Source organism: Eulemur rufifrons, chromosome 15 (assembly GCF_041146395.1).
Source record: "Eulemur rufifrons isolate Redbay chromosome 15, OSU_ERuf_1, whole genome shotgun sequence".
Lineage (NCBI taxonomy): Eukaryota > Metazoa > Chordata > Mammalia > Primates > Lemuridae > Eulemur > Eulemur rufifrons.
The window spans coordinates 33,049,883-33,073,037 of NC_090997.1; positions in this window are offsets into that span (position 1 = coordinate 33,049,883).

A 23,155-nucleotide genomic window follows, 5' to 3' on the forward strand; every position below is an offset into this window, starting at 1 on the left:
CCTGGATGAAACTGGGTGCCATTATCTTAAGTGAAGTAACTCAGGAACAAAAAAACAAATACTGCATGTTCTCACTTATAAGTGGGAGGCAAACAATGGCTATGCATGGTCACGCAGAGTAGTATAATGGACATTGGAGACTCAGAAGGAAGAGGGTTGGAGTGGGGTGTAGGATGAAATATTACCTATTGGGTGCAATGTACACTATTGAAGTGATGCGTACACTAACAGCCTAGACTTCTCCACTATGCAATTCATCCATGTAACAACAAAACATTTGTATTCCTAAATCTATTAAAATAAAGTTCAAAAAAGGACATTTTAATCAATAGGAGATTGTTAAATTATAATTCTTTCTCAAAATGCACTAGGTAAAACAACTGAGGGAGATTTATTTCTGTACTCAAGTCAAAATTTTAAGTCCATAAAATAAACCAAGTCACAGTATGGGATAGCTGGCATGATCTAATTCAAGTTAAAATGCTCTTATGTTTATATGTATTTACGTGGGAAAAAGTCTAGAAGGCTACTCTCGCTTTAACTTTTTTCAGTCTTATATATATTAAATGTTTACAGGGGCTTTTTATCACTTTAGCAGTTATAACACTCAATAAAGAAATTTTGAAAAATGAGATTGTTAGAAGCCCAGAAAGGGGAATGACTTGCCCAGGATTAACTAGGAAGCTAGTGGTAGAGTCAGGACTAAAATCCAGGCGGTAGAGGTATTGCCAAGGCTTGGGAAATTTTAACTTTCCCCCCTAAATTTCTATCATCACCCCTAATAATAGTAACAATGATAATAAATATGTGTTAAATCTAATGTAAAATGTGAATAAAAGTATCTTCAGTGGGAAAAAAAAATCTGTGTCCCTGACATCTTGAGGGGGCTAGAGGAAATGATCGGGAAAAGCTAAATAAAGGAAATTTCAAATGAGAGAAGCCTTGAAAATGGGCATAGGTTTGCTGACAGACTGAGATGGGAATGGAGCTGTGATCAGAGTTACATCAAGTCATGTGAAGGCACAAAACCAAAACAAAATCTTATTTGACAAACAGTCTTTTCTGCTCCTACTCGTGTTTTTATCACAAGAATTATTACAGACTTGTTAAAAAGGGGAAAGATATTGAGTTAATGTGGTAGTCTCTTTGGTTTATAAGTGATTTTTCTTGGAGTGTTAATGGTTTTTGTCATCAGGTAGTAGCAGCTGAACCAAAAAAAAAGAAAAGAAAAAAAGAACATTCTCCTGGTTATTTATGAGAAATTATGAAGGGCAGGGGTAGAGCTGTGTTTGTCTGTTTATTTCTAGGATCTGGCACTTCTGGAAAAGAAGTAAAATGAATCAGCAAAGTCAGATAGTTAAAAATAAATGATCAGTGAATAGTTGGAAGAAGCAATGACACAGATAACCCCCAAAGAGCAAGCAATCCCAGAATCTCTAGAGTGGTACATAATCTCTTTCCCTGGCTCCTCTCTCTCTCTCTCTCTCTCTCTCTCTCCCTCTCTCATACACACACACACACATCTAGTAGAAATCTTCCCCTCTGAAGGAAGAGAGTTCTTAATACGGAGAGAGCACCTTCTATTGTTGGTTGTTGCAAATCCAGTCTGGGAATTTTTAATAGATTCTGACAGGATGGTTAGTAAGACCCAAGATTTATTAATTTACTAGGAATAATCTGTAGAGTAAAATATGTATGCTTATTGATTTAACACCATGACCCAACTCTAATTTTCTTAGAACTTTTGATCTAGGATGATTTTCACAGAGTGTGTTCCATAGGCACTAATCACTGTGAGCTAACCACAAAAAAATGGATTCTTTGTTCAAATAACATTGGAAAAGGCCAGGTTAAGGAAAGTTAAACAGATTTTTCCATGACAGAAATTCTCAGGACCTTTAAAATATACTTCATGAATGAGAGAGAAGTGGTCATCTGTATTAGTACTGTGCAGCTGTTTCTGATTGAATGCCACGGACCTCCAGGCCCTCATTCCAGTGTGCATACTATTTGTAAGAAAAAAATTATTTAATAGAATGTTCTTATTCTATAGCCAGCACACAAAGTAGTTGAGCCAGCTCTGGACAACCTTATCCTTTATCTCATTCATTTTTATTTGTTTGTCTTTGGTACAAATGGTTTTAAATTTTTTGAAAAGAAAAGTATTGTAACATAGACATTTTTTTCATTCAAGAAAATGTTTTACATCTTTATTGGTTCTGAGGAGGCAAAACTCTGGGAGAAGAAAAAAGTTCAGGGGATTTTGGAATTAATTCTACCAGGTCTCTCCATCAGTGTTAATGGCCTTCCTGCTACTCCCTTCCTCCTCAATGGTGTGAAAATAGGTGATGCCAAGAGGAGACCTGGTGTTAGGGGTCTCTTCTTATACCCATGTTCTGCGACCTCCACTGGACCAACATGCCTGGTCTCCAACCTCACCCTTATTCACTCTTCCCCTTGAGGAAGGCAAATGTTATCTCTCTGGGAAATCACAAGCGGGTGATCTATGGAAATGCCATAGTTTGGGGATTGCATTTCTCTTCTTACCTCACCACTCCAGACCAGTGTGAGGTAAGGATCCGGGCAATTGTATCTGCCCTGCAAAACCAAACATTTCCTTGTTACCTTGAGAATTTTGAGGAGTACTGATATTAAAAGATTCCCATCCCTTCAATTGGGATAAGCTGATGTTTTTATCATGACTAGACTGGGGTTATGTGTTTGGAAGAGGAAAACTATAGAGGTAAAGTGCCATTCTTATCATATTATATTAAGAGCACACACTATCAACATGACTTTCCACAGATGGTGTTGACCTTGATCACCTGGATAAAGTAATGTTAGTTAAGTTTCTCCACTGAAAATGTTGTGGAGTTTTGCCATAACACTGTAAATAATTACCACTCTTTTTTTCCCGTTTCCATAATATATTACAGGCCTATCTTGTTTTATTGTGTTTTGTTTTATTGCACTTTGCAGATAATTGCATTTATCATACATTGAAGGTTTGTGCTAACTGCATCATGCAAGTCATTTGGTTCCATTTTTTAAAACAGTATGTGCGCGCTTCATGTCTCTGTGTTACATTTTGGTAATTATCACAATATTTCAAACTTCTTCATTTTTATTATCTATGTTATGATGATCTGTGACTAGTGATCTTTGATGTTACTACTGTAAGTGTATTGGAGTGCCATGAACTGTGCCACTATAAGATGGTGAACTTAATTGATAAATGTTGGGAGTGTTCTGACTTCCCCACTGACAGGCCATTACTCCAGCTCTCTCCCTCTCCTTGGGCCTCCCTAGTCCCTGAGACCCAAGAGTATTAAAAATAGGCCAATTAACAACATTACAAATGGCCCCTAAGTGCTCAAGTCAAAGGAAGAGTAGCATATCTCTGACTTTAAATCAAAAGCTAGAAATAATTAAGCTTATTAAAGAGGGGATGTAGAAAGCCAAAATAGGTCTCTCTTGCCAGATAGCCAAGGTATGTATGCAGAGGAAATGTTCTTGAAGGAAATTAAAATTTCTACTCCAGTGAACACACAAATGGTAAGAATGTGAAACTATCTTATTGCTGATATGAAAGAATTTTAGTGGTCTGGATAGAAGGTCAAACCAACCACAACATTCCTTTAAGCCAAAGCCTAATTCAGAGCAAGGCTCTAACTCTATCCAATTCTATGAAGGCTGAGAGAGGTGAGGAAGCTGCAGAAGGAAAGTGTGAAACTAGAAGAGATTAGTTCACAAAGTTTAAAAAAAGAAGCCGTCTCTATAACAAAAGTACAAAGTGAAGTAGCAAGTGCTGGTGGAGAAACTGCAGCAAATCATCCAGAAAAGCTAGCTAAGATCGCTGATGAAAATGGCTACACTCAACAACAGATTTTCAGTGGAGACAAAACAGCCTTCTATTGGAAGAAGATGACACCTATGACTTTCATAGATAAAGAGAAGTCAGTGCTGGGCTTCAAAGTGTAAAAGGACAAGCTGACTCTTGTTAGGAGCTAATGCAGCTGAGGATTTTAAGTTGAAGTCAGTGCTCATTTATCATTCTGAAATCCTAGAGCCTTTAACAATTATGCTAAATCTACTCTGCCTGTGCTCTATAAATGGAAGAATAAAGCCTGGATAACAGCACATCTGTTTATGTGCTTCTATTTAGCATGGCTTGTTGAATATTTTAAGTCCACTGTTGAGACCTACTTCTCAGAAAAAAGATTCCTTTCAAAATATTACTGCTCATTGACCATGCCACTGTTTACCCAAGAGCTCTGATGGAAATGTACAAGGAGATTAATATTGTTTTCATGCCTGTTAACACAACATTCATTCTGCTGCCCATGGATCAAGGAGTAATTTCCATCTTCAAGACTATTACTTAAGAAATGCATCTCATAAGTCTATAGCTGCCATAGATAGTGATTTCTCTGTTGGATCTGAGAAAAGTAAATTGTAAACCTTCTGGAAAGGATTTACCATTCTAAATTCCATTAAGAAATTTCTGATTCATGGGAGGAAGTCAAAATATCTACATTAACAGGATTTTGGAAGAAGTTGATTCCAACTCTCATGGATGACTTTGAGGGGTTCAAGACTTCAGTAGAGGAATTTGCTGCAGAAGTGATAGAAATAGCAAGAGAATTAGATTTAGAGCTTAAAGATGTGATTGAATTTCTGCAATCTCATGATCAAACTTGTATGGATGAGGAGTTGCTTCTTAGGGATGAGCAAAGAAAGCAGTTTCTTGAGATGGAATTTACTCCTAGTGAAGATGTTTTGAACATTGTTGAAATGACAACAAAGGATTTAGAATATTACATAAAGGTAGTTGATAAAGCAGTGGCAGGGTTGAGAGAGACTCTAACTTGAAAAGAACTTCTGTGGACAAAATGCTATCAAACACTGTAGTATATGTATACCATGGAGTTCTACTCAGCCACAAAAAACAATGGTGATCTAGCACCTCTTGTATTATCCTGGGTAGAGCTGGAACACATTCTACTAAGTGAAGCATCATAATAATGGAAAAACAAGCACCACATGTACTCACCCTCAAGTTGGTATTAACTGATCAAGACTTAAGTGCACATCTAGTAATAACATTCATCGGATGTCAGGCAGGTGGGAGTGGGGAGGAGAGGATGGATATATTCACACTAATGGGTGTGGTGTACACCATCTGGAGGATGGACATGCTTGAAGCTCTGACTCAGGTGGGGCAAAGGCAATATATGTAACCTAAACATTTGCACCCCTATAATACGCTGAAATAAAAAAAATGCTATCAAACAGAATTGCATCCTACAGAGAAATCTTTTGTGAAAGCAAGAGTTAATCAATGTGGCAAGCTCCAATGTTGTTTTATTTTTTAAAATTTCTGCAGCCACCCTAATCTTCAGCAACCACTATCCTGATCAGTCAGCAGCTATCCACATCACGGCAAGACCCTTCACCAGCAAAAAGATCATGATTCACTGACTGATTCGATTATCATTAGCATTTTTAGCAGTAAAGTATGTTTTAATTAAGGCATGTACATTTTGTTTAGATATAATGCTATTGCACACTTAATAGACTACAATATAGTATAAACATAACTTTTATATTCACTGGGAAACCAAAAAATGTATGTGACTCCCTATATTGCGATATTCACTTTATTGCAGTGGTCTGGAACAGAACCTCCAATCTCTGTGGTATGCCTCTCTTTGGAAGGAAGTCACTGTGTACAACCCACACTCAAGGAATGCGGAAATTATGCTCCACCTCCTCAAAGACTGAGTATACTCTGTTCAATTTTACTGTTAGGTCTTTTATACACATGTTTTATACACATTTTACAAGGGTTATGCTGCTTAGTTACTAAGAATATTTATGCACTTATAAGACAATTGGCATACTATTGGTAAAGGTGCAGAACTGAGTAAAGAAAGGAAATGCATTTGTTCATTCACTGTACACTTTGGGAGTTAGTATGACCCTGGCCTCAAACTTAATGCTGTGAGTATCAAAGATCCACTCTCAAGAAGGTTACAATAAAACACAACAAACTAATACAATTTTTAAAATATCATATTTGCACTAGGATATGTGGACAAGAATTTTAAGATACAAATAAAACTATTTTTGATGCCTGGAGGCAAATTTCCACAGAATAGTTCAGTGTTTCCCAGAGTCTGGTGGGAATTCGGTGTGAATAGACATACAGAGTTGGGTCTTTCAAATACTCAGAATGTGACCCTGTTGATGTCTTAGAGAAGAGCCGTGGTACATAACCCTTAGCCTCTGCTGGTGGGTTCCCACAGGGCATGAGAACAGTATAATCCCCTGAACCATCTGTGCAATAGGGCAAAAAATGAGTGGGCCAGTAAAAATAATTCTTCCATTTTATTTTTCACAAGCTGCTTAAGTTTATTCATCTCTTCCATTTGGAATAAAATAGTAAATTTACTCCATTTATTTAATCATTATTTGGGGCTTTAAAGCCTCACCTGTACATCCTTGACAAGAACTTCTCAAAGAATATTCCAAATCACCAGGTCACAGGATGTCCATATACACTATGCCAAAAAAGTTCTTTCTATAGTTAAATAATCTTGAAGTTTCATTGGGCTTAGTGAACTTGAGATTTATTTTTACCCTTTTCTTTTTATTCATTAGACCTAAAATAAATATAGCTTGCACCAAGAGTATCATAAGTGACTTCAAATTATTCATTTTCCTCTTCATCCATGTTGAAAGAGGCTTAATTATATACAGTGTCTAGCTTTGACCAGAATGACTCCTGAGAACACTCTGATTGTTATAAACTTACTACAGTGATCCCATTCTTCTAGCCAGGGGTTTGTTTAGGGTGGGTCCTGAATGGAACTTAGGGGAAGTCTACTGAGAAGAAAGCTTTGGGAGTTTGCATCATTCCTTAAATTAGATGAATGAGGAAGAGCCTTTATATGTCATTCTACGTGGGTTGACACACCATGGACTGCTGTGGCCATTTGTGAGCATACCCTGTGGCTTGAGGGCAGTCAGACATGCCAAGGATGGCAGAACAGAAAGATGAAAAGAACTTTGGTGCCCATAATACGATTGAACAACTGAATTAACAAATCCTGGAGTATTTGTGAGATGACAAGCTTTCCTCCTTGTTGTTTAAGCCAGTGGGTCAAGGTTATTTGCTATTTGCAGCAAAGGCATCCTACAAGATACTAGGATTGTGTACATAAAACCACATACATGAAGGGATTTAGAGATATTTATATTAGGATATTTCAAAAATAATTTTGTCTGTACTTAGTTTTGTAATGTGTGCTAACTCTAGAACCTAATCCCTACTAAAAGGCAATTCCACAGAATGTTTACTGATGAAAGCTAGTAATTTCTTTTTGGTAATATCTATCTAGTTGTCTTATATTTTGGGTTAATGTTCTAACTTATGTTTCCTTTGTTTGGAAAATTTTCACCCCACTATAGTGGTTAGCCTCATTGTATCTCAATACCCTTGATTTCTAGTTATAGTTTCTTTGAGAAAGGAAAAACACAACAACAACAACAACAAAGTGTTTTTCGTATTCTCAAATTCACCACTTAACACAGCACTTTTGCTACCAGATATGTGGGGAATTTTCCCAACAAACCAAGCAATTCTCCTATGGACACCAACTGGTATCCTACAATTTAACTCAATTCTAACACTATTTACCTGGAGTTAGAGTCAGATTCCACAGGTTCAGGGCTCAGTCCCACAAGACTGTCCCCTCCTAGATGCCAATTGCAAGTATTAAGTTGTCACTTATACTTTTGACTGATCAGCTATAGACCCTGGTTCTCATTATGCCCTCCTTAGGTTCAGTTAATTTGCTAAGACAACTCACAGAACTCAGGGATAACATTTACTTATGTTTCCTGGTTTATTATAAAGGATATTACAAAGGATGCAGATTAACAGTCAGATAAAAGGCTGCATAGAGCAAAGTATGTGGGAAGGAGCAGGAAAGTTCCATGCTCTCTCTGGGCAAGCCACGTTCCAGGCACCTTCATGTATTTAGCTATATGGAAGCTCCCTGAATCTTGTCCTTTTAGGTTTTTATGGAGGTTTCATTACATAGGCGTGATTGATTACATAACCAACCATTGATGATCAACTCAACCTTCAGTACCTCTTCCCTCTCCAGAGGTCTGAGAGTAGGGCTGAAAGTTCTAACCCTTTAATCACATGGTTGGTTCTCTTGGCAACAATCCACTCTGACCCCCTCCCACCATTCTGAGACTATCCAGTAGCCCACCAAGCATCTTCTCATTAGAACAAAAGGTGCTTCTATCACCCAGGAAATTCCAGGGGATTTAGGTGTTCTGTGTCAGATACTCCTATCACTCAGGTCTTAGGAGTTCTGTGTCAGGAACCAGGTCAAAGACCAAACAGTAGAACAAAAGATTCTCCTAGTACTCCTATCTACAACCAGCGGCAGAGACCAAATATATATTTCTTACTACATTACAATATCACAAATTTGGACTGAGCTGGACATCTGGTCCAAGGCAGGCCACTTATGCTCTCTTTGGGGTATTTGGATTTGGGTCTCTGAGCTGTGGGTGAGTCTTTATTAGTTCTTGAACTGAGATGTGATACAAATTAAGGTCTGTGTCAGCCATGTTTGGCCTTGTGCATGTCAAATCAGAGAAAGCAATTTTTCAGAAAAAGAGAAAAATTGAAAGAAGAGAAGCAGAAATAAGAGACCATGGCACTCCAGAGAGACAGGGAGTCATTTGGGGTTCTTTATTATCCAGTTTCTGAATCCATTTGTTTCCGAAGGATGGCCATGGGCTCCATGAGATAAATTTATACTTGCTAATGTTTCACTCTTTCTGTTGAAAAACTGAGAGGGCTTATGTTACTTGAAGCTTTTTAATACTTGACTAAGACACTTGTGAACAGAAAGAGAATCATGTAACAAGATTTAATTGTTCCTGTTGTGGTTATGCCATAGCAATTCACATTCATTTATGGCACTAATTTCAAACTACCTTGTATTAGAGCTACATGGTGACTTTCATAATCTATTTTAGTAGTGTGTAAATTAAAGAGCAAAGAGTTGCCTTATTCATTTTTTTCTTACTCTACTAAATTATAAGGTATTATTCTTTGCCTATAGTAGGAACTTAAAATATTTTTTGAAAGGTAACAATAGCTTGAGGAAGGAGGAAATGACATTTTTACCCATCCAAATTGGATGTTTCTTTCTGATATTTTAGGAATACCTGAAGTACTGAATAAAGACATATCTAAATAGAAATTATTTGCTTATACGAAGTTATATAATGCAATTAACTCCTTTTTCAGCATTAATCAACCTTACCTGAGGGATGTTTCAAAATCATAATGGATACCATTGTAAGGCTTTTGCATATTATTGGAGATTAGTTCTTTTTAAAACAAACATGTTCTTTTTTAATTAACTTGAAGACAATAAATTCCAAATGGGATTTTACTGTCAATGATCTTAAAACTTTTTATTAAGCAAAGGCATTGCTATAGGGGTAGCATTGCCCTAATTACCCTTCTTTTAAACAGTGCCTGAATTATTCTCTTTGAACATCGAGAGTCAAAGAAGCTCTGAAAATATCGTGACTACGTTGAGTTTAAAGTTTCCCTCAGTTTGACTAAACAGTAGATAGTTTTCTTCCCAACTCTAGGCCCCTGATCTTTCTTTTCCTAGAGCATTTACTTTAGAAAACTTGTAATCGCAAATTCTTTCTCTGTCCCTTCGAAATGTTTATAATTCTTCTCCCAGCGTCTTTCCAGTTTTGCAACTCAGGAATGGCTTACTTAAGGACCTGGGAGGCTTCCCTTTAAAATGTAATCATGGAGGAAGACAGTGCAAGTGGCTGTCAGAGATCAGCTATGTCCCACTGCCTTGGGCACTTTGCTCCAAGTGGGAAAACTACTTTCTGTCATGAAGATAAGAGAAAGTATATTTTTCTTTTGGGTAAGGCCAATTAGCAAAGACAGATGGTCTACAATCCCTCCCTCTTTCCCCATCTCTTAAAACTCTCCAGCCCTTTTTTGGCAGAGTTGAGTTCAGACAGCATTCTGGTCTCTTCCATTGCAACAATCTTGAATAAAGTCTTCCTTGACTGTTTAAACTTAGTCCAGTGAAATTTTTTCTTCATCAGTTTCTATAAAAGAAAAAGGAAATTTCCCTCAGTAGTGCTTATAAAATGCTATTGGGACACTATTTTTTATTAAATGTTATCAATTTTGAGATATTTAATTGCTTTATGCATTTTATTTGTAAGGTAGTACTAGATTACCCTTGAATAAGGATATGCTAATAGGCTTAACATCACTTACTGTCAAGGGAGCACACTGCCCGGATTTACTTCTGCCCAGCTGGGTGGGGCAGATGGCTCTAATCCCCGTTAGTGCTGGGGCATTTGGAGTTTCTGAAGTCATTTGCGTCTGAGACTCAGAGTGCACTTAAGAGAGATCACTTTGATGATAAGCAAGGATTGTCCTACTGAAGTTTGCAATTCAATACTTTTTGATTTTTACTGCTTGTGACGATTACCTCCTAGTGCTTCATGCTTTAATAACTCTTGATAATGGATATTTACATCTGTGTCAATTATTTTCCCCAGCTTTGATAAGAGCATCTTTTCAGATGAGCACAAATTGTTAGGGACCCAGATGTAGGTAAATGACTAAGCCGTGGTCAGGACTCCTCTCTCACCTTCCAGCTCGGCTTACCTCTTCAGACACCTGGCTCCTGCACGTGGGCCCCTTTTCCTGGGATTTCTCATCAGGGAGACTAAAGAACTGCTCACAGATGAGGGGCAGGAAGAGGAAGGAGAGGATTTGTAAAGGAGTGTCAAGGAAAGAGGGACGAAAGGACAAATGAGAAGAAAGTTACTTCATGGCATGGGAAGTGAACAATGGGAGCTGGAAGGGATGTTTGATCCAGAAATGGTCAAGAAAATAAGTAATTTTAAAAAGAAAATTTTAAAATAAGGAAAAACACAAAGGATGATAGGACAGGCACACATTCTCACCACTCAGGATTACTGGATGGTGAACACTGGATCACATTTTTGCACCTAACACTGCATTCAAGAACACAGTTGAACTGAATAAATTAATCCAATAATAAACAGCTTGCCTCATTTTCTGTGATATTGACTATTCTAAAGCATATCAAAGAAGACATCTTAAAGAATGCTATAGATTTGGGACAGGACTAACAGGCATATCAGAATTAGAAAAAGTTCCTAAATCACATGTATTCATCATTTTTTGAATATTTAGAATTTGTTGAAGATTTATTCTAAATTTTAATAAGTCTTTTTTTTTAATTTAGACTCTCCAAATACCTGGAGTGAAATGCTTTCTACCTGTCATCAACTGTATTTTGACTATTTGCTACTTCTTGAGAGATTTTAGAGATGAGTTGATGGTATTTTTATTTACTTAAAGGATGGCCTGTCTGCCGGGTCTGGTCCGAGAGAGGCTGGCTAAGCGAAGGCTGAATTGAGGCTGTGCTTATAATGGGAAGATACGTATGCAAGGCCTCTGGAAGATGCTGGTTTATAGAGGGTGATGCTATCGAGCTGGTGGAAGGTTAGAGGGAGTAACAGGAATGCCAGTAGTGTGGCAGAAGAGGGACTTTGGGAAGAAGAGATATGTAACATAATATTAATTAAGCTGATGGCTTTGGGGTGTGCATTCAAATAACCTCTATTAAAAGCTTCTGTAAACTTACTGAAAAAATCTTTTGGAAAAATCTGTATCTCTTGCTGCTGCTTTTGATGAGAGAGGATTCTTTATGGTGACTAAAAAAGGCTAAAGCTGTCTTCAACAGTGGTTACTATTGAGCCAACCACATGAGAATTACCTCCAAAAGACTGTGCAGAACTCCTTCACCATGTACAAATGGAAGAACTTATCACCTGGTAATATTTCATGAATATCCACACTATATGGATCTTGTTAACTGGTAGAATTAACATATGCTATTGACATTGTCCATCTTACACAGTGAATGAGGTGTTTGTTCCATAATTTTTATATAGCCTAGCTAGGCATAAATATTTAAGCATGGCTTTATTATTCCTTGGTTATGGAATTACTCATTTACTTAACATTTATTAAGCAAGTACTATGCTAGATGCAATAGTGCCAGAGATGGCTTCTTCAAGTTGCTCATGACTGGGGAGCTGAGACAGACATCTAAACCAATGATTATGATACAACACAACCTGTGCAATAATAGAGGAATTTTTTAAAGTCTTATTTAAGCTTGGGAAGAGAGAGTAGTGCTTGGATGCAGAGCAGGTTAGGAAAGATACTAAATATTATACCTGCTTATTCTATTATCTTCCAAACCAGAACTGTCTTACAAACTTTTGTAGAGACTTTCCAATTATGGTTTAGGGGCAGGAGCTGTTCTGATAGCACAGATACGGTTTGCTAGAATGTGATTATTTTTTGTTTTCTGGTCAGTTAACAAACATTGGCATTAATGCACTAGTTGTAGAGCTTGGCACCCAAATTTTGGAATGGAGGGGAGATGAAAGCAATCTGCTCCAAAATGAAGCCAACAAGATATTTCTGCCAAAAGATGATAGCACTGCTCTAAATGGAGTCTTCTTGTGATGGTAGAAATATTTCTCATTTTCCTTCCCTTTATAGCATATCTTGTTTACATTTTCTTAATAAATGCAAATGCAAATTACCATCACAGAGCGGGCCACTTTAAGTAAATTTGTTTCTAGAGAATTTCATTTAGGTTGTGTTTGACCCACATTTATCTATGGAATACCCTCATTGTGTCACCTACTTTGTCTGCATCTAGATATCACCAACAGGACTACTGAGCACATATTTGGTTTTCATGTGAGACATATGTTCATCTAGGCAGCTACTATAGTTTCTGTGCTGTCAGTTGAATTCCGTAAATTAATCAAGGCAATGTGTACAAACCCAAAGGCCTAGAATAAAAACCAGTAAATGATTACCTATCCTTTCTAAGTTGAGGCAAAAGAAATCTTAAATAAGGAGAATATGCAGTATGTAGATATTTAAAAGTGAATAGTAACATAAAAATTTTATTTAAAAAATATTAATATTAAGAAATAATATAAAGAGGTTAGAGGGTACATAGTTCAGGAGAATACATTGGCATCTTGGCATCCTGGATACAAAATAATGGGGCAGAGAAGAAAATGTGCTCTCTGTTAGGCTTCCATCTCCAGATGTGGTTAGTTGGCTGTTGTTGCTGCTGTTGGTGGTGGTGGTAGTGGTGATTTTTGCTTTCTATCAGCATTTTGAGTCCTATCTTAGAGAATTTACAGTTTAGCTTCCTGGTTAGGATCATTCGTCATTGTGATTTAGTCAGATGCTAATATTCCTGAGGAAGAATAATTCCCTCAGTACCAGTAGGACCCAAACTTTAGGAGGCTCTAGAAATATGTGTGGGTGCTTAACTCAAAATGCAGATTTCCAAACTTTGGCTTTAAAAATTCTGCATTAGTATACCGGGGATGGGGACCGCTGAAGTTGTATCCCTATTAATAGCCCTAGGAGATTTTATCTTTGTTTACTGTTAATATTTTTGGTATACAGTTACATATGCCATCTGTATTGTTTCTTTTGTAGATTACTATTTTGTGTCCTTTGCCAATTTCCTCCTTTCTTTTTTACTGATTTAGAGCAAATCTTGAAATATGTATGTCTTCTTGATATACATCATCTCTCTCTGTACACATATAATAAGTAGATATTAACTTTGCTTTCTTATTTACATTACAAAAATGTTCCCCATGTGCTGTTGGTATTTAATTGTACGTTTGTTTGTGCTGGGGGAGCTGTGTGTGCATGATAAGCAGATTGTAAAAGACAGTGATTCTTGGCCCCATGATCTGCGGCATATTCCACTGCTTACAGAGGGAGAACTAGAGCAATTGGTTTCAGTGGGATTATGTGTTTGAAATATTAACCAGATTTAAACTAATTTTTCCCTGCCATTTTCTGTTCCCTTTTCCTCCTCTATCCTCAATTCAAGGTGAGAAGTGATTCCAGACTCATTGCTTTAGGGAAAGAATGTATTGCCAAAAAGCAGCAGAGGAAGAGCTATTTCTGGCTTTAAGTTTCAAGAGTTCAGGCCCTGCCAGTAATAGAAAGGACTAAGGGTAGCAAACAATAGATTTGACAGAAAAATATGATGAATCAGTTTTTTCATCTTCAAATTTTAAGGAAAAAAAAAAACAGTATTCCTTTGACTAAGGGGAGGGGTCCTTTGGGAGGGAAACTAAGAGGCTGCCTGTGAGAAGTGGGCCCTGTCCCTTCCCTCCCCAGGGGCGTGTGCAGGAACAGAACCCTCAGCAGGCTGGTGGGGTCTGAAAGAAGGGGGAACTTGTGGCCCATGTTCTTAGTTGATTTCTTAGTAGATCCCTTGGGATGAGGCAAATCCCAAGAAACAGTTTCTACAATGTGCCTAGGAACATAAGACCCCAGATGGTTTCGTAAAGTTTCTAGTTCTCCAACATGGTAGGAGAACAGAATGAGTCCTTTATGCTTGATAGTTGAGAAAAATAGCAGAGGTTGACAACTGGATCTGTAATGAACTTGCAGACCGAAATAAAAGACGACTCGATGGCTAACTGTGTGAAACAACAGTCGGGGGGTCTAGACCTCTTGCACTCCCTTCATCCCAGCTCTTGTCCTTGGGCAAAGTTGATCTTCTGAAGGGATGCAGAGCCAACCGCAGGATAAAGGCAGAGAGAGGTGCCAAAATATAAACTAAATTGATTTCTGAAAAATAGGAAAAGGTACTTTGTACTCACCCATTTTGTGTACAGTGCTAAGCCTGGCAGATGTCTTCTTGGAATTGCAATGGAAGCCAGGTGCAGACGAGAGTCACATGTCTTAGAAGTGCCCCAGAAGATGGAATTCTTGACTCCTCTCCAGATCTTCCCAGTCTCCAAACAGATTTGTGTCAATTGCTGAAGTCCTCTCTTTATCCTGGTCACCAGTGTGAAAGAGGGGAGGGTGAGGTGTTCAGAGCAGGATATCATCACCTTTTGTAGTGAGGCTTCATCTGCTCTCTCACTCCCATATCTGACCCTGTGAAGTCAGTTGGGTGTTTACAGAGTGAGCTGCTGAATCTCCTACTTCACCTTCTTTCATCTTGCTTTCTTCCTTGATTCCCTTTTATTGGGTCTAATAATTCTCTGGTGCAGGTTCAGTTGAGTTGCCTTGGCGTATTCACCAGGAGGCTAGTTTCTGGCTCCTAACCTCAGTCTACATTTCCTGACTTTAGATCAGGGCTTGGCAAACGTTTTCTTCAAACGGCCAGACAGTAAATATTTTTAGCTTTACAGGGGATATCGTCTCTTAGTTTGCCAGCTCCTACCTTAGATAGTGCCTCCCTCCACTTTTTGTCTAACAGTCTTCTTGTTGGAGACCAGGAGTTGAGCTATGGTGGGAGGGATATTCAAATCTAATCTGTTTGCCTTTCCAAACCAGGTGCTGGAATGACCTTGCAGAGCACAACCTTGACTAGACTATTGGTGTTATTTAAGAATGAAGACTTACCCAAACTTTGAGAAATGGGCTAAGCTCTGGTCCTAGCTATAGGAGTCAGACAGACGGCATTAGTAGGAAATGAGATTATCCCAAAGGCAATGGATTTTTTTTTTTTTTTGCTTGCTGTAAGATTTATTAATTTATTTCAGGATATTAAGGGGGAACAAACATTTTGGTTACATGTTAAGACTTTGCCACACCCAAACCATGATTTTTTCCCAATCAGCCTGGGCAGGCATGAAGGCCGGCATCTTCTCTCTGGGGCTGTGAGCACATGGGTGGTGGGCTTGGGTTATGCTTCCTTTCTGATGTATGGAGAGTCCTGTTGGTAAAGGCTGAGAGCCCCTTGCCATGTGGGATCTTGTTGGGTCCTGACGGGTTATTAAGGTTGAGTCTGGGATGCTCAGCACGGCCACTTTCAGCAGTGGCAGTAAGCAGTGGCCTTCTGGGCTGCACTTCTCTCAACCCTTAGCTTTCAGAGAGACACAATAAATGTCACAGTTCTTCTCAGTTGTGCTGGGGGAACAGAGGAGGAAGCGCCTCTTCCACAGGGCCAGAGGGGCGCTTCAGTCACGGTCACTGGTTGTTCTGGTGGAAGACCATCTGCAACCAAGGGAGCCGAGTGGCTGTGGGAGCCAAGGGAGCTGGAAAACAGCTGAGAGGCTCGCCTGCAGCAAGTGTGGGCTGGTGACGTCGGAAACTCCCAGAACAGCTCTAGGAACTCTGTGAGCAGGATGAACTTTTGACATACACACTGTTGGGGGCTTGAGTTATAATTGGAATATAAAGAGAAATATAAGCATATTTCATATTCAGCAGCTGACGAGGACACTAGAATAGGTTAAAACTGTTTTCTAAACCCCACACATGTGCTTGTTGATATACATATGTTGTAATGTTTTGTTGTATACACCTTATGGTCAGTTTTATTTTTGAATTTTTTCCAAATATTTAGGAAGATTCAAACTTTTCACTGTTATAATTTTTATAACTATCATTGTGAATAAAGCGTAGTCTGTGTTTTTTAAATGACTTCTTTGAGATAGATTCCTAGAAAGAGATTTGGTGGGTCAAATTAAATGAGCATTTTTAAGTTTCCTGGTACACACTTATATTTTGTTTCTAATGGAGTGTGAAAGTGCCTGTCTCATTTAGCCTTCATCAACACTGGGTATTTGCAGAGATCGTTGCTCATTCCAGAGATATTTTAATTGTATTTATTAATATTTGATTACTAATTAAGTTGAACACTTTATGTGTTTATTAACCATTTGTTTGTTATTTATTTTTTGAATTGGTGAGCATGATTGGCTTCACTCCCCAGGTAAGGAGGCAAAGGCTCAGTCACAGCTTAAGTGACTAGCCTCGGGTCTAACAGCTAGGAAGCTTCAGACCTGGGACTTCAGCATAAATTCCGGTTCTCACTCAGTGCTCATTCCACTGTTCAGTAACATCCTGGAAGAAAAAGACATAGGGCTTTCTCAATTTTCTGTTTCTGATTCTCTCTCAAAGTATTCTTTTTTTTTATTATTATTAATTCCTGGAAATTGCAACTGACACCAAAAATCTCAGGAGAAATTCATTTAAGAGCTTACAAAGCCTCATTCAAAGATGAAGGTCAACAGAGACAAAGTAGGCGCAGTTTCAATCTGTTTTAATGAATCAAGACTGATGGAATGAATTCCCTTTTGTGCAGAAAAAAAAGACTGTTACTGTGCTTTCCTTTCAAAAGAGGATTTTATTCAGTCTTTGATTACACTAAAGAGAACATAATATTTCAAGGACAAAATTCACCTTTATCCAGATGTAGAAACATTTTATCATTTGGAATCCATACTTATTTTCTATTAAAATTTAGATTTGTGGAAAGTAGAATTGGAGTTAAAAAAAAAAAAAAAAGGTGGGAGAGACGGCGAAGAAAATTCTTTGGCAAAAGCCAAAATGTCTTTACTTAAGTTGGTCCTTTCTGTTGCGTACTTTCCTTTCTCAACTATAAAGTTCTGCTTGAAGTTCTTGTTCCTGAGACTCATATTTCTTCTTCTGTCTCATCCACTGATACCCCTTCAGTCTGTAACTCTTGCTTCCCAGTTTGAATTTTCCCTTGTTTTTTTTATAAATTTTATTGTGTATATTTAAGGTACACCACATGCTCTTTTGGGATATGTAGAGATAATAAAACAGTTACTATAGTGAAGTAGATCAACATATCTATCATCTCACTTAGTAACCCGTTTTTATCACATTTCCCCTTCTGAGGAATCCTCTTCAAGCGATTTCTGAACTGGGGCAGCTGCTACAGGTGTGGGTGCCTTCCCAGCTTGCTCACTCAGGGTTAATGACAAACACTTGCTTCTACCAGAGGCTGTTGCTTAAAATCCCCACTGTCCTGAGCTTCTGAATTTCCCAGGCAACGTTTACTTCTAGTAGCACATATTTCCTTTCCATCATCTTTTTCTGTCATGGATCCTTTCCTAAGAATTATCTTTCTAGTCGAAGTAGTAGAAAGGGTCAGGGATGTGTGAGTGGAAATTCTCTGTAAATATGACTTGGGTTTGCAGGATTTTGGATCCTGACAAGGAGAAAACGCAAGTGGGATAGTGCCCAGGAAGAAGGGCAAGGACCTTTCGTAGGTCCGTCCATGTCTAGATTGAACCTTGTGTGAATACAGCCAATGATCTCTGAGACTCAGGTGGACCAAACCTTTCTCAAAAGGCTGAAACCAGATGGAAATTTGGAGTTAGGCCTAAGTTGGTGATGAACAATGATTTGGGAACCTAATGGGTGGGGCTTTGGCTAATAGGAAGCTGTTGAAGATCCAGATACTTGAAAAGATATCTTTCAAGTATTTCTTAATCATTGATAACATTTTCTATAACTGTGTTACTTTCTTGGTCTGCTGCAGCACTTTACAATGGCTTTAAGTGTTTGACATGGATACATATGTTGAGATCAATTCATATTTTGTGGGACAAATTATTTTTTATTTACTATTGAATATCATCTTTAAGTACCGATACAACAGAAATTCTTGAAAAGCAATTACGAATAAAAACAAATTTAAACCCTAAATTATTAATTGGTACATTTGATCCACATTTTCACTATTTTATGCTTTCTTGATTTGTAAACTGAAACTCCAAATTCTTAGCATGAATTTCCTGACTCTTTTATGCTTTAAACTAATGCCCCAAATCTAAATTCTGGTATGTATCAACTTAGATATTTTTGTTTGTTTGTTTATTTCTTAATAGTTTCTCTTGTCTCTCTAACATATATGTGTATAGTTAAAGTTTGTTTTAAGGAAAAATTTAAATAGTATAGATAAATCAAATTATATTCTTGAAAGTATTTCTCTTTCCTTAATAGTAGAATTATAATAGTATATAAATCAAAGTATATGAAAATAAAGATTACATTTAGAATAAGGAATGACTTCAGACTTAAGGCTAGAAGTATTAGCCCTCTGAATCTGATTTTAGTTATTTAGTAACAAAAAGCTAATGAGATATTAATTCTGGTTACTATTATCCTTGCATCAGCTCCAGCAGGAAAAATAATCCTAAATATTTTTGAAATCAGTTTTCTTTAATTTAAACATCATATTGAAAAATGTTTTATATGATTTATTGATTCATGACATTTTTAAGATTAAAATGTAATAGTAATATACTTCAATTGAAAATAATATAAAAATATGTATTTTAAACATTTGTGGAGAGAAATCTAGAACTTTCAATTGCATGTATTACAAATATCTATAGTTGAAATGTTATTCAACTGTATGAGAACACGTTGGAAGTATATTTTTTGTTGTTGTAGTCAATAAAACTATGTGATTTCACTTTAATTGAAATTTTATTAGTGAAGTTCTCCATGAATGATGGGATTTTTAATTTAGCAACATCCAACATCAATTTAAGAACTTCCAATGGCTTTCTACTTAATGGTCTCTTGCCTAATTCTTTAACTTAAACAACAAATATTGATTTCATAATTAAGTAAACAAGTCCCGAATGTTTCAATGGGTAATGGGAAAATGGAAAAAAATTTCATGTTTGTTTAATAGGGAAAAAAAAAAAAAAAAAAAACCTTGCTGCAAGAGACCTTAGAAATTACGGAGGAGGGAGCAGTGAGGGGCACCACCCCCTGAGACCTGCCAGTACAGTCTTTGGGATAGAACAGACCAAAGGCCAAATCCCACTCTGCCACTCATTGGCTGTGTTACCTTAGGAAGCTCATTTAGCTCTCTGAGACTGTTTTGCCATGTGTAAAACAGAGATAATAGTAGTCTCCTTCTCAATATATTTTTGTGAATGTCAAATGTGATAATGAATGTAAAGATTTAGCATTGTGTTTGACCTAAATACTCAATTAATTATTGGTTTTGTCATCATCATATTATTTTTATGAATGAGTCTACCTCCTTCATTTTATTAAATGAGGAAGTTGGAGTCCAGGGAGGTAAACAACAAGCCCAAGGTATTTCAGCTTATCTTTTTCACTCTATGCTAGATTTATAGAATTTAACCTGGTTACCTAATTGGAATAAGAATTGCAGTCTGAAAACTAGAATCTCCAAACATTCCCTAACATCTCTTCTCCAGAAAAATAAAGATAAGACTACTAAACAGTTGAGGACAGCAAACTCAAATCACACTCCTGCGAGGTAAAGTGGAGCTATACAAATATATACTTGCACATATATTAAAAGAGAAATAAAATGCACTGTGTTTATTTGCCGTGTCATTGTAGAACACCTAATCCCTGAATGACCATGTGGATGTTTTTGTGTTTATTTTTATGAATATTCTCCTCCAGAGACATCTGAGAGGTAGTCAAACCTAGCACTTGTCCAGGGGTTGGAACATCTGTGTTTTGGCACCCCTTCTGAGCTATGTGACACGAACAAGAAAATCTGCCCTGTGTGCTTACTTATGTGGGGAATGATGACGTTTACCTCCCAGTGCTAGTATGAAGTTCAACATTTCTAAGGATGTAAATAGGGATTCAAACTCTAAACGCTATACAATCAAGAGGGATTAGTGAACACACTTTAAAACCCAGTGGGTGGTAGGTAATTAATGAAAGTTTATATGAAAACATGTTCTAGTTAAGATGAAAGGAATGCATAGATTTTAGAGCTAAGCGGAAAATATATCAATAATGTTTGAACATTTTATTTTAGCCTGTTCTACCTTGATAGTGTTGTAATTTAAGACTAATTTTTTTCCTGTCATTCGTACACTGTTTTATTTGCAGTATGATCTTTCAAATGATTTTATGTTTTGATTTGAACCCAACAGTACGATTTATAATTAAACATTAACCAATTTAAAAGAAACGTTATTAATAAGCAGTTGTTCATAATTCTTATTTACAAGATGATAATTTTGAAGGCAAAGACGAAAAAAGGGGGAAATTTACCAGACTCGTAAGTTGGAGAAGTATAGAAGGATGGAATGAGCAATTCAGGTCAGAAAAATGAAAGGAGAAAAGATTTAAGAGGACAAATAATGTCCTTAATCTTTTCAATGACTTTGAGTTTGTCATTAGTCATTGGGATGAATACAGTTAGATATTGAGACCCAAATTGTGATTATTTACTATGCAGACGACAATTTGTGATTAGATGAAATCACCTTAGAACAAAGGAAGGAAAATAACAAAAGTCAGAGACTGAAGAAAGAAAACACCATTATTATATTATTTCTAACCAATGCTGAGAGATGTGAGAAGGCAACCAGCAGAGAATGTAATCACCAGGTCCAGGCAATAGCAAGAATGTGGAAGCTGATGGATTAAGGGAACACAAGAAGAGGAATGAAGGCAAGCGAGAAGAGAGAGAAAAATGCACATTGCATGGAGAGTATGTTCCATACATAGAAATGTAGTCATTTTGTAAAGTCAGCTGATTCATCCAGTTATAATCAAAGAGAAGGTTCTCCTTGGAAAGCAGATACAAGCCAGAAAGTAGGTATTGAAGGGGGCAGCAGGTGAGGAGGATACAAAAGACATTCTAAACCAAGTTTTAAAATTCTTTTCCATTTGATTAACTTCAATAATTTTTATTAGTATGTGTGAGATATACTAATAGCCAGAAGACAAAAGCTTTGTCTGCAATTATATTTCCATCATTTTCTAAAGACATTTCCTAATGAATATATTTAGACATTACGATGTATGTTAATGTGTATGTGTTTTAAAGCTATTAACATTTGTACAAGGGCTACAATCTTAATGTGAACTTGTGCTAAAACAAGTTCATCAAAATATTTTACATATAACAGGAACAAATTACATAATGGTGTCAGTCTTAACAGAAATAAGAAGTGCCTTGTGTTTTCAAGGTGTTCATTGGTATATTCAGAAAAATCACAGCATTGGATCTTGGGATAATTTCCAATTAGATTATTAAAATATTGGGCTACAGGTAAATGGACCCCACATAAGAAAGATGATCTAATTCAAAGCATTATAATTTCAACATGGATTTTTTAAAACAAAACCAGTCAACAGTTCAGTTTACAGAAGACCTTAATATATGAAACAATGTTGTTAAAAATACAACACAAATACCTAATGGAATTGACAAAGTAAGTTTCATACTTTAAAACATATATATCACAAAACAAAATGTTTTTCTCATTATCTACTTGAAGGAAATAAACCTATTTAAAAATGTTAATTTACAATAGTGAAAACAGCCTAAAAAACTGTGTGAAGTTTATACTGAATAAAAAAAAAAGCAGTTACTCAGCAAGCAGCCATTCATTGAAACACTCACCTTTAACACATATGGAATGAACACCTACTAGTAGCCAGGCACTGATCCACACCCTGGGTACAGCAGTGAACAACACAGGCAACAGTCCCTGCTCATGTGCTGCAAACATTTTGGTGGGAAGACATATGCAATAAACAAACAAATATACGTGTCAGTTGGTTATAGGATTATGGAGTAAAGTTAAAAAGAATAAAAAGAGACAATGCAAGAAGCGGTATTTAGACAGGTGGTTAGGGAAGACCTCTCTGATGGCGGGTATTTGAAGAGAAATGGAGAAAAAGAGAAACACGTGGTTATCTGAGAGAAGAACACACCATCCAGAGAGAGCAGGAGCATACCTGGAAGATTCAGTAAGCATGAGGGGTCGGAGTCATGGGGATGCACTGAGCAAGGTGCAGGGTGGAGGAAGAGGAGACGGGAGAAGGGTGGAGGGCTACATCATGCAGGGCCTCAGAGGCCACTGTAGGGGCTTAGGATTTACTTGGAGGAAGGTCAGAAGGTATTGGAATGTTTTGAACAGAGGAGTGACATGAAATGATTTATATTTTTGAAAGAGTGGGCTCCTGTGTGGAAAACAGATTGTAAGGGGAAAGACAGAAGTAGGAAGACCAGTTATAGCAATAAGATGAATGCTAGATAGCAGTGGTTTGGAGCAGAATGGTAGGTAAAGGTGATAAGAAATGGTCATAGTCAAGATAGGTTTGAACACAGAACCTACAAGATTTGCTAATTGACTGCTAAGGAAGAAAGAGGAGTCAAGGATGATTTCAAAGTTGAGGGCCTGAGCAGCT